The sequence below is a fragment of the Hippichthys cyanospilos genome, chromosome 6, assembly GCF_059441005.1.
Source record: "Hippichthys cyanospilos isolate Australia breed blue-spotted pipefish chromosome 6, RoL_Hcya_1.0, whole genome shotgun sequence".
Lineage (NCBI taxonomy): Eukaryota > Metazoa > Chordata > Actinopteri > Syngnathiformes > Syngnathidae > Hippichthys > Hippichthys cyanospilos.
The window spans coordinates 25,283,933-25,296,986 of NC_142374.1; the positions used below are offsets into that span (position 1 = coordinate 25,283,933).

At 41.5% G+C, this 13,054-nt stretch overlaps 1 long non-coding RNA gene across 4 annotated transcripts in view; it reads right to left on the minus strand.

The window, feature by feature from the left end:
- The window catches only part of LOC148422996 (uncharacterized), a 167,933-nt gene that overhangs the window by 6,369 nt on the left and 148,510 nt on the right, over positions 1 to 13,054 (minus strand). For 3 of the 4 annotated variants that reach the window (XR_015865789.1, XR_015865787.1, XR_015865790.1), the window contains one exon: positions 10,251 to 10,927. The exons of the other annotated variant lie outside the window; for it this stretch is intronic. This is a non-coding gene — a long non-coding RNA (uncharacterized LOC148422996). Of the gene's footprint in view, positions 1 to 10,250; positions 10,928 to 13,054 lie in introns of those variants that run through there. 4 annotated transcript variants of the gene reach the window in all.

A 13,054-nucleotide genomic window follows, 5' to 3' on the forward strand; every position in this document is an offset into this window, starting at 1 on the left:
AGTTCCTGGATCAAAGCCTTTTGTCAATTACAAGTCCCACATTGCATAGCAAGAACTTAGCATTATGGCAGTCAGGCTAAGCCAGTCAATGAAAGGCTTTCAAATGTCATAAGGTTTTGGGGTCTCAACACAAACATTTCTATTGCACCCTGTTTGCAAGTTGCCCTTGAAAGGATTCATTCAAAAATTGGTGGAAATGCACGACAAAGCATCGGGTTCTCAATATGTCAAGAATCACAATGTTTCCAATTATGAATGGCAGTAAATGAGCCCGAAATGGGCTAAATTTGACACGTGCAGGGTGTACCCTTCGACCTCCCGTTTGCAAGCATTTAGAAGCTGCGGCGGGACGGCGTAGTGAAAGTCGTACCTTTCACTAAATGCGTACCATGCGTACCTTCCCAAAGTATGACGGCGTATTCCAATCACAATTTCTTTTGCAGTATTCAAATTTGCTTGTAGTGGAGTGCAAAGGACAACGATATGCAGCACTCACCTAAATATGATCTTCATTATTCCCCCGGGGACCGGTCGGGGCTCGCGGGCGCCGCCGGGGACCGGGTCATCTCCGACCGGCGGCCCCCTCGGCTGGAGGGGGGGGGGGGCGGCGTCCCCGCATCAAAACACAAAAAACAAAGCAGGTTAATTGCTGATCAACGCAGCGGGACTTTAATGAGGCTCATTCTCCACGCAACTTTTTCTTTGATGCTTTCGCGTCTGTCATTGTCGCCCGTAATTACCTTTGGCGCCAAATGGCCGCCGTGAGAGATAGGTGTCTGTAATTAATAACATTTCCATAAATTTGAATGGCTAACCAGTCTCATTATCCGTCTTTGTCGTGTCATCTTTTTCCAACTCCGACGAAAGCACAATAGCGCGAGCGCCACTTAGAGCCGGCGACCGGCTTGATGTGCGCCACGTTCCGCCGCTAATCCAATTTTAGCGCAGGTAATTAAAGGCGGCGCGCGGCAGGTCAACGCGAAGGGAACGCCGATTGTTGGAAGTTGCGAGTTTTTTTCAATTAAGTCAATCCAACTTTGATGGAGCGTAAACGCGGGCAAACGCGGGCTAAACGCTCCTGGCGCTTCCTGTTTTGGACCTGGGCCCGTCTCCTGCTCGCTTCGCGGCTGAAATTACGCACGGGGGCGTGCGCGTCCTTGGCTTTTCGGGCATAGTGGGGACCGAATTACGGATTTTACCATCTTTGTTGGGGGGGTGGGAGGCAAGGAAATGCATTGCGTCACCAGGATGTCCCCCGCTATGGTAAAAAATCCGGTTGTGCGCATGCATGTGTGGCTTCTGTTTTGTGAGGATCAAACTTTGGGTTTTACTGCAATTGTATTTGCGGGGACCAAAATGGTCCACCAAAATGATGGGCCCGACGAGTTCAGACCTCTTTTAGACGGTGAAGAATCGAGGTTTAATTTGGTTGGTTGAGGTTAGGGTTAGGCAATCCGTTGTGAGGGTCAAGGCACAGGTGTCAAACTCAAGGTCTGGGGGCCAAATCTGGCGCGCCAGATCTTTTTATGTGGGTTAGGGTTAGGGGTTAACCCGTGAAAGCAAATCATGACCCTTGCTAAACTCAGTTCTAAAAGTTTAACTTGTCCCGTATTAAAAACAACAAAGTTGAGAGTTTTCAATATTTTTTGTTTTTTGTTACAGTAGCCTGACAATAAAACAACAAACTGTGACGTTTTACTTCTGATTTCAAAACTACTAAGCTTTGAATTTGTTGCGTATGAGACCATTTAAATTTGACTTGCTTTCCTCATCATACCGGCCCAATGAGGGAAGTTGTAGCTACAAAATGGCCCACGACCAAAATGAGTTTGACACCCCTGGGTTAAGGTTAAGGGCTAGGAAATGCATTATGTCAATGGGAAGTCCCCGCAACGATAGAAACCCCCCCATGCGAGTGCGTATGGCTCTTAAAGGAAACACCTGCTGTTATGATGACTCGCGCTAACACAGAAAGGCTTAAATGGTGACACATAAGCAGGAAATAATCATTTGAGCCCCCGCCGAATTTCCTCGATTGCTCACTTAAAGTCAACAAGATCGGGCAGGAAAACGCAAGCTGGACCATCACGTGGGTTCATCTGATAATCCTTTAGTCGAATAATCGTTGCGGCTCTCACGCGGAAAACGCGCTAAAAACATTTTGCGCCTACTAGCTTGGATTGCTAATCGATTCCCAAAAATGCGCATCACGCTAGAACATTTTAAAGAGCTTCGATTTTTCATTGAAGATCGTCAACAAACGTGAGTTTATCGATTCATCCTTGCAGTTGTCCCTCTTAAAACGCACAAGAAGCTAAAATATTTCAGCGCTAACTGCCGATCATCCACAAATCCCAATTAATTCCCTTACCGATTCACCTTTGCAGTCGTCGCACCAAAACGCACAAAGGAAACTTTCCTCGTGGTTTTATGCGCTGGGATTGATGTTCTATTGGCGCGAGCGAGAAACAAATCGAAGGATTGGAGCGTGCGTTTGGAAGTGAGCAAATCGACACGGCCGGCGCGGCGCCAAATCATCCTTTCCCTCATTTCCAAGCGAGGAAACATAACATCCTCGTATTAATAATTCATTCCCCATTAAAGGAGAGCGGACTACTCTTCCATATGGCGTGAAGATTGCGCCGCGTGTGTGTTTACCTGCCGCCAGCGAAAATGAGGCTTTGCTCAATGATAGGCCGGCCGCTCTTTGTCGCCCGCGCTCTATAATCTGCTGGAGAGCAGCCTATCATTAGGCCCGCACGGATGCTATGGGGACCAATTGATTGTGCGCGTCAATCAGCGGGCGGCGGACAAGTGGCTTGTTTGCGCCGCCGCCACACCAAACGCCAGGAAACCCACAAGAGCCGGACGGCCGTTAGCCCGCTCTCGGCTCGAGTGGGTTCACGCCGGAAATGGGCCCCACGTCGTCGCGAATCGGCTCGCAGTTCCTACGAGCTCGATTCGGAATTTTGCCTGGCTCAAAAGCATTTCGGAGCTATTAAAAAGTACCGAAATTCCTCAAAATCAAGACGCGCTTTTTCAAAAAAACCGAGGCCAAAAGTATGGGTGTCCTTTAAATTTCAAGATTTTTTTCATCCGAGGATTGATCCGTCGGCTACAAAGCCCGGTTTTGATGCACGGATGTATACGGAACGAAAAAGTTTTCATACTTTCAATACTTAAAACCTACAATAAATATCGAGGTTTTGGAACTGATTTAGTTCACCCTTTAACAGTTCATTTATTGGCTCTTTGTTTTTGTTTCTTTGTCATTTGGCGCCGCCTCTGGCCGCCGCTGAAATTACAATCTCAAGCGTTGACCCGTCCGCGGTGAAGAAAAGGTCGGGGACCCCTGATCTCGAGGGTGGACGTCAGCAGCAAGCGCCCGTTGCCGCATTAGTTTCAAGGAAAGAAGCGAACAGGCTGAACCGACGTCCGAGTCCATCCTCCAAATGAAAACAAAAAAGGTTTTGATGTATCCAGTGGCAAAATGTGGAGCTGAGCGCATCGGTCAGAGGACACGGAAAGGTATCGTTTTTCAATTGCGGTCTTTTGGCATATACGTATACATTAGGTGAATTTATTTGGGTATTTAAGGTCAAATGAAGTCGAGCTGTGTCGCGTGGAAAAGGAAAACTTTTGACTTTGACTCGCTAGGAGCAATAAAATAAACAAGAGGAATGTTGACTTAATACATGTATTTATTTTTCTTTCTAATTATTTTCTGATTGCAGTTCTCAGGGGAGAAACTTTGGACTCCTACACATTGTTTTCATTAATATATTACCTCATCATAATTAATGTATTTTTTATTTTTAATAATATTACTAGTTATTAATTGAATAACTAAATACTAATTGAATTTGATTTTGTTATGATTTTATTAGTGTTGCTAAAATGTGGCACTTGGTTGCGTTTAACCTACGAAAGAGGATCGGTGGTCATAAGCGCGCCCGGCGACATCTGTACCCAGTCGGAATGAAAGTCGCAGCTGGACGGAGAGAAGGGAAGGCTCCCACCTGATTAAGAAGGCCAGGGGAAAGACTTTGGCAGGCAAGGGGGTCAAGGATAGACCCCCCCCCCCACCAACGCCATCTTTCTATGCCGGCACCACCCCTGGGGTCAAAGTTGAGGCCCGCGTTTCATGGAGAGAGCGCTCCCACGTCAAACAGGAGATTAAAGCGCCACCGCGGTATCTTGCCAGGGACCAAATGAAAATATCAAGCGCTAAGCCCCCCCCACCCCCCTCGCTGAAAAGCCGGGGACAGGTATCTCATATTAGAGAGGCGGCCTAGTTAGCAGAGGTGGGCCCGCTGCTTTCCGCGCTCTCAGCGCGGGTCGAAAGGCCAGGCCGGCTTTGGAATTGCTTTATTGCTGCAATATATTACAGCGGAGGCCGCGCAAGCAGCTTATTAAGGAGGCAGGCCGCGGGCGGCCGCGCCCGTGGCCGCCGGCGCTCGCCCGTGGCCTCCTGACTCCGAGACGACGCGTCACCAACTTTCACGCGCCTACCAAGAAAAGGATGGCACTTTTTGGAAGGAAATGTTCTGTATTTCCTGCAGACGTCAACTCAATTAGGTTGTCCTTTCCTTTAAGAACAGACCTTTGGATGAAGATAAAATGTGTACGACCTATCGATCTATCTATCTATCTATCTATCTATCTATCTATCTATCTATCTATCTATCTATCTATCTATCTATCTATCTATCTATCTATCTATCTGTGCTAGCTAGCTATTTTTTATCCATCTATGCTAGCTTGCTTGCTAACTTTTTGTCTATCTCTTTATCTAGCTATGCTAGCTCACTAGCTAGCTTTTTATCTATCTCTTTATCTATTTATCTAGCTATGCTAGCTCGCTAGCTAACTTTTTATCTATCTGTCTGTCTTATCTATCTCTACTCAACAAGCTAGCTATCTACTGACCAAGCTAGCTACTGTAGCTAGCTAATAAGTAGTCGCTTCTTGATTAGCAGTAGCATTAGAAGTCCTATGACTTCATCCAATACTAAGACGCTAAACACAAAAAATACATACATTCCCCCTTTTAGAGGAACAAAATAGATAAATGTGAAAAAAAAAAAAAAAACGAAAAGAATTCGAAGCGCCGATTTTTCCGCCCGGCACGTCCGTATTTCTAATCATAAATTATAGAAAGACATGAGCTGATCTGGAAGGCTTTTCTCTAATCCTCACCCCCCCCCCTCCAGAAAGCGGGCCCCCGTCGCACAATGTTGCATCGGCCTACAGCATTCAAGCTTAAGCCAACTTATCAACTACATTCAAAGCACATCCATTGAGCTATGCTGCCGCCACACTTTTTTTTTTTTTGCAGATCTATTAGGAATACTCTTATCTGTATTTAGCATATGCTGCGTATGTGTGTGTGTGTGTGTCTGGCAGCTTTGGACGGATTTACACTCAAAACACCTCAAGCTATTCTTGAGCGCAAACCGCTGATAACATTGGCAAAACTTGCGCAGACAAGCACAAAAAAAGATAAATTCATATCGCTTTTATTTACATTTTGTTGCTTTTGTCCATTTATTTCCCCTTTAAAAAAAATTAGCATTTAAAATGGCGAGTTTGTTTATTTTTCGGTGCTAAAGGTTACACGTTTTTGCGCATTATCTTGTTTTTCCGAGTTGGAGAGGCGTGAAAAAAATGTTGCGAGTTAGCAGGAACTTTTTCCTTCACAATTGAGGCGCGGCTAATCCCGCCGTGAAGCTTTTCACTGGGGGGGGGGGGGGGGGAAAGGGGCGGGGGGAAGCTGCTGCATCTGCTAACAAAAGACAATTGCACACAGAACCGCTAATTAGCTTTTAACTGCAGTTAGTCATGAAAAGAGAAAACTCCAATCAGCGCATCAAATCAATGGGGAATTTTTAGCATAATTTTATTTCGATTTTCGTTCAACGGCCTCCTGTACTATTCTGTTGCCGCTTCAACTTTTTTTTCCCTTGCACTAAAGTCGTAGCAGATGCCTGGAGGAGGACAAGAGCAAGTTTGCACATATATTTCGGGTTGTCTGTTCACAATCATTGCTGCTGGCTTTTGTCCTTGCGGGATTGCACAAGCCAACTATTATTATTATTATGATTACTATTATTGTTATTAGCTGTGATGTGGCTCCCGTGCAGCACCCGTCCACAATGTGGCTAACAAAGTCCATTCAAGGATCAAAGTCTTCTCAACAGGTACAAGACCAAGGACGCTGCTGTGAGCTTGGGGAGGACGCTGCTGTGAGCTTGGGGGCCCCTTTAAAAAAAAAAAGGTGAGCTTGGAAATTATGTAAAAAAAAAAAAATACTATATACCTTTTTACCTATACTATATACCACCTCTGCTAACAAAGCCGCCTCTCTGATACGAGATACCTTTTCACGGGGGGGGGGGGGGGCAAGCATTTGTTATTTTCATTTGGTCCCTGCAATATACAAGTCAACATATTATGACAATAAAATTTGGATTTAAAGAAACAAGTTATATAAGTTACATTTCAGGAAAAAAAACAAACAAAAACAAAAACGTTTGACCATAATAGACTACCTTTATTTTTTTCAAAACTTCAGATGTGGGGGAAAAAACAAAACAAAACAAAAGATTAATTTTATTTTTAAATGGGGAAAAATACATTTAGATGAATAATTTTAGATGAAAAAATACAGCACAAAAAAATGGAATTTTTAAAAACTTTTCACACCTCATTTAAAAAAAAAAGAACACAATATGTAATTCATTTATTTATTTTTACAATTAAACCCTTAAGTGGCCCCAATTTAAATGCAGGAAAGTGAATAAAAAAAATAGAAAAACAAGTTTGAACACTATCAACAAGTTTTATTTTGGATGAAAAGTCAGAAAACATGATTAATGAAAGATGTCATGTTAGGAGTATAGAGTAAGGGACCTTCAAAATAAGATGACATTAAATGTATCAGTAAATTAAAATAATACATTTGTATTAGTTGTGAGAAAAACACATTTAATTTTTGTTCAATTTTTGAAAAAGTCATCTTATTAGCAGAGTAAAGTCAAAAGTAGAAAAAACTTCAACTTTGTTAGGGGTGGGGGGGGGTATGAATATCAGAAATCCACAAGTACATACGGGTGTCAGACTTTTTTTTTGTGTGCGTCTGCTAGCACATTAGCGGATAAATGGGAGGGCCAAAATTGAAGCTAACTCATTGGAATTAAATTTATCAGCATGTGTGCTCAGAGGTAATAAGCTGTCAGTTAGAAAATGAAGATTTGTATTTAGATATATGACAGCGAGGGGGGAGGGGGGGGGGGTAAATGAAGCCGCTTTCCAGCTAAATGACTTATTTGGGAGGCCGGCAAGAGAAAGGCCGGCGCGCCAACCGCGACGCCCATGATTGCAGATAATATTCTCCCCCGTCGAGCTCAAGATTGCAAATATGAAATAATAATGATGTAAGGCCCGTCCGCAGACTTAAGGGGGGAGGGGGGCGCAAACGCACGCCATGACTCCTTGTCAAACCTTACAATTACAGTAATCTCATTAAAATATAGGGAAAAAAAAAAAAAAGCTGTGATGATCTGATGAAAATCAATTTTGCATTTAAAAAAAAAAAGTTGGCAGGCAGCTGTCAACTTAACCTTTGTCTTGTGTTGATCCCATTGAAAGTATTTTTTGTTTAATATTTTTTATTTAGATGGAGATATTTTGTCGCACCCCCAAAAATTTGGCTGCTCAAACAGAGCCCGAGATTTAAATATACAAATAGCCAAACGAGTGCTAATCACGACAATAAAAAAAAACGGCACACTGTGAAAGACTGCATCTATATCGGGTCATATCGACCCGGTAAAAAATTGGTGTGAAAATGCTAAAAAAAAAAATAAGCAAACTTTAGTCCAAACTTTAATTTTTTAAAAAAATGATTATATAATTATTTTTTTGTCATTTCTTTTTCAAATGAAAACAAAAATCACAAAAACTACACAGAGTATAAGATTACATTTATAGTGGGTCATACTGACCCGTTCGCAAATCGGTGTGAATTTGCTAAAAAAAATATTCTATAGAAAACCGTTTATAAATCTGTTTGAAAATGCTGAAAACCAAAAAAAAAAACCCCTTCAGTCCACAGTTTTATTGTGATTTTTTTGATGATGATATAATTCGTTTCCCTGTCATTTCTCTTTCAAATAAAAATAGGAGAATAAAATACACGCTGTATGAGACGCATCTGTCGTGGGTCATATTGACCCATTTGAAAATCCATGTGAAAAATGTTAAAGAAGAGGATTTCTCCATTTTGTTCAAGTTTGGTTGATTTCTTTTGATGATTACATATTCTTTGTAATTTCTTTTTTTTAAATGCCAATAAAAACATGACATAGTATTTAATAGTGGGTCATATTGACCCATGTTGCAGATTGGTGTGAAAAATGTTTAAAACTGTTTAAATACAATTTTATTCATGATTGTATCGTTATTTTCCTCATCATTTCTTTGTTAAATGCCCAAATATTGCAGGTCGTACATTTACATATCAGTACGAAAAATGTAAAAAAAACAAAACAAAAAAACTAACTTTATTCCATGAATTAGAATTTTGTTGTTTTTGATGATTGAATATATCTTGCTAAGGTCACACTCGCCCACTGCAAAATATTGAACACATGTTAAAAATGAATAATTATCCATTAACAAATGATGTTAAAAATCTATATTTTTCTGTTTTGCTCAAGAGATTTCACCCCAAATAATTTGCATTGGGCTATTCAATTTTTTTTTGATGATTATAAAGAACAGAGAAGATGATCAAGACCATTTTGGGGGGGGCAGGGGGGTGTAAAAACAATAAAATATAAAATAACTAAAAACTAAGCGTTTACATTGCATTGGCAAATAGAAAATGAAGCCGAGTCCAGAAAGGTGCGGCGTTTGAAAGTGAAACGTGGACGAGGAGGCTCGGCTGATGAAAGCCCGGCTCTGTGCGCGTGTGTGTGCGCGTGTGTGTGCGCGTGTGTGTGTGTGCGCAGCTGCATTTCAATTGATTAGCCAGCCATGCGTGATGAAAGTTTTTTTTTTTCCTCCCCTTCGCCTCCCCTCCCACAAGCGACACGGGCGTCGAAGCGCACTTTGAAAGAGAAGTGCGGCAAAAGTGGCGGCGAGCACTCCAGAGAAACGCAAAACCTTCAAAGCCAGCGCACGTGAAAGAAAACACACTGTCTTATTAACGCCACTACTACTTTGTTTTTTTTTGTTTTTTTCTGTCTCAATCTATTTTGGACGTTGCGGTTATTAGTGCAGCTGGAAAATACGTTCAAACCAATTAGTTGCCATCTTTTGTTTTGCCCCCTATTTTTATTTCTTTTATTATGTGGAATTGTCAAATGTAGAATGATTCGAAGCTCATTTTGTTTTCTTAATTTGAAAAAGGGAAATGGAGATACGGTGTTCCCTCGTTTATGGCGGGGGATCCCATGCCAAAAATAGGCGTAATCCGCAAAGTAGGGATTGAACTTTGTTTTTGGCTTGCTTCTTCTGATTTAAAAAAAAAAAAAAAAAAAAGGCGTAAAATTGCAATTTTCTTTGTCCGGAGGAAAAATATCAAGAAAAATAGTGAGGTGAACCTAATCAACATGGTCATGAATGAAAATCCTCGTGGTTGAGATGGATTTTTTTTCTTTTTTGGAATAAAATAGCTGTTTTTTTTTTTTTTTCTACTTTTCCGGCATAAAAGGAGGAAATTACTAAGAAACGTTGCAGGGTAAAGATGCAATAGCAAAAGTTAATGTCATAAAAAAATCCATGAATTAGAAGTTGATTGTTTTCTTTTTAGGAATAAAAGAGCATTTCTTTTGACTGCTCTGGCATAAAAGGAAGAAAGATGTCAAGAAAAATAGCAAGGTAAAGCTCAAACCACAAACGTTATGCTCATAAATGAAAATCCAAATGATAGATGTTTATTTTTTTTCTTTTTAGGAATAATATCAAGAAAATATAGGAAGGTAAACCCGTGATAAATATGATGATGAATGGAAGTGCTTGAGATGGATTTTTTTTCTTTTTAGGGATAAAATATTTTTTTTTATTGTTCTGGCAGAAAAGGAGCAAAAATATCAAGAAAAATAGCAAGGTAAACATGAGACGGCAAAAGTTATGGTCATAAATGAAAACCCATGTGATCAAAATTGATTCTTTTTTCTTTTTAGGAATAATACCAATAAGAATAGTGAGGTAAACCTGTGATAAATATAGCCATGAATGAAAATCCCTGTGCTGGAGATTGAATTTTTTTCTTTTTAGGAATAAAATATATCAAGGGAAAACTGCAATTGCAAATGTTATGGTCATAAATGAAAATCCATGTGGTAGAAGTTGAATTGCTTTCTTTTTAGGAATAAAACAGCACATTTTTGGACTATTCTGGCAGAAAAGGAGGAAAAATATCAAGAAAAATATCAAGGAAAGCCCGCAATTGCAAAAGTTATGGTCATAAATGAAATTCCATGTGGTAGAAGTTGAATTGTTTTCTTTTTAGGGAAAAAATTGCATTTTTATTTCCTGTTCTGGCACGAAAGGAGGAAAGATAGCAAGAAAAATAGCGAGGCAAATCACAGATGTTTCTTTATTTTCCAGAATGAAAGGGGTCAAATCGACCCACATCTTGACAAATAGGGTTACATTTTTGTATAGCATTTCAAACTTATGATCGTGTTCATTTTTAACAGGGGAGTTATTATTTATTTTATTTTTTTCAACATTACCCACGAAAAGAGCATTTCTTTTTTTCCCCAGCACTGACACGGAAGTACAAGCATCTGTGGGCGTCAATACGTGTCCCCCATCCAGTCAAGGAGTGCGATGCGATAGATAGACGTGCTTCGGCGCCGGCTGTAAACAAGCGTATTGTAAAAAATGCAGTCTGTGCGGGGCTCGTGTCAGATGCCTGTCAAAAAAAAAAAAAAAAAATAGCTGGGGCCTTATCGTACACTGGGGATCAGCAATAGCAAGACATTTTCCGCGGGGTGGGGGTGGTGGGGGGGGGCAACTCGAGGGGTTTTGTGAATTTGTAGAGGCGCCCAGATAAAAATCAGCTTCATATTTCTCCAGCCAATAGCGCTGATGAAAGCGGGCCGAGGGAGAATTACGCCGGCAGGGTTTGGTCAGCGCGCCCCGCGCCTTTTCTAAAGCCGGGAATTGAAAAAGGTAATGAGAAAAAGGCGCGCCGCCGCTTGCCTCTCTTTAATAAGTCACCGTGGACGCCCGGCTAGTTATTGTCAAAAGGCCGCGCACCCTCGCGCTTACAAATCAGCCCCCGCCGCGACGCAAAAACACATCAAAGAAAAATCAAGCGCTGATTATTAGCGGGCTAATAGATGACATTCGTTTGGCGAAAATTATTCGTCTCGGTTTGCTTCTTTTTTACTCGTCTAATTTGAAGGGAAAAAAATGGTGAAAAATTGAGACGGGGGATTCGAAGTCGCCGTTTGCAACGTTTTCAAGCTAAAACCCTTTGAAAAAGTCACAATTTTGTTCAGATGAAACGTGGCTAACGGGTTGCATCTCAAAACGCTTCTTTTTTTTTTAAATCTCTAAAAGGACGACTTTTCAAGTCAACTTCAAAGAGTGTCAAATCGAAGCAGTTTTATCATCACAAACTTGAAATTACCAACTGGAAGAATTTCGTGTTTGGGAAAATGCCATAGCTAGGCGCCTCCTGAATTTTTTAAAATTTATTTTCTGTACTTTGCATATTTTGGTTCATTTTTACTTTATGGTACGGTTAAACAGTCAAAAATGGTGAAAAATTGAAATCAGGGATTCAACCCGTCCACTGCCAAAGTCGCAAAATCGCACCATTTGCTTGATTTGGTAGCCTCTCAATTCTTTTTTTTATTTTAGTTTTAAAGATGGGCGAAATGAAAAGCAGCGCCATCCGTACTTTGTATGGCTCTGAAAAATATTGCCATCGAGCATCTCTAGTTTCTCATTGTATTCTCATTATGGGCGTGTTTTAAGATTGTATTTATTTATTATTTTTTTCAGATGTTCAGACATATGAACTCATTCACTGCCATGATTTCCTGTAATCTGCCATCGTAAGGAAGAAGATTGAAGTCGTTCAATGCCGCCGACGGCTATAGACGTCAAAAAGGATTTTTTTTACTGGGCTGGCAGTGAATGACTTATTTTAGCTGTACTATAACTCAGTGGCATAAATGAAAAAAAAAAATTCCTTATAAATGAATTGAAAAAAAGCTATAATTAAAGTCAAATGAATACATCTTTGCAAACAAACGAGTTGATGAAGGAAGAAATGAATCCTGTTCATTTGTGCACGACGATCAAAAGACAAAAAAAGTCGACCATATCAAACGGAATTCAATTCGTATCGGCAAGAAACGGGAAGGAGGCGGAGGCCGGGGCCGGGGCCGGGGCCGGGGGCCGGGGGCCGGGGGCCGGGGGCCGGGGGCCGGGAGCCGGGGCATTTTTAACGCGAAACGTCAACGTTGTCACGGCAAATGCGGAGCGACGTGGACGGCGGCGGATGAAGACGCTTGTCTTTTTGCTCCTTTTGTAAAAGCGCGACTTCATCAGACAAAGTGGCGGCGACGCCGCTCATCTCTTTTCTTCTCGCCGCAAATGATCTGTCTCCCACTAAACTCTGCTTACATGCAGAAAAAAAAAAAAAAAAAAGTGAGAAAGGAGCCTGAAGGAAAATGAATTTAAATGTGAAGCCAGTGATGATGAATGAATAAAGTGCTTTGGTGACACTTGACACCCATTTGATGAAAAAAAAAGGGGGGGGGGGGTCCCAAAAAATCAAAAGTAAAAAAGAATGACAACTTTTTTGTACGCGTGCGTAATTACAGGCCCACGCATATTTTGACAGCAGTCTTGTCAGAAGCATCTTTTGTCTCTCTTTCACGGCCCGTGGCCACGCGTGAAAACAAGACCATCAGCGCGCACGGCGCCGGCCCAACGCCGCCGTTGCCGCACGTCCCCGTCTCGTCTCGTCTCATCTCGCTCGCTCGCTCGCTCTCATCATCTCCGGCGGGATTTCTCCGGCGGC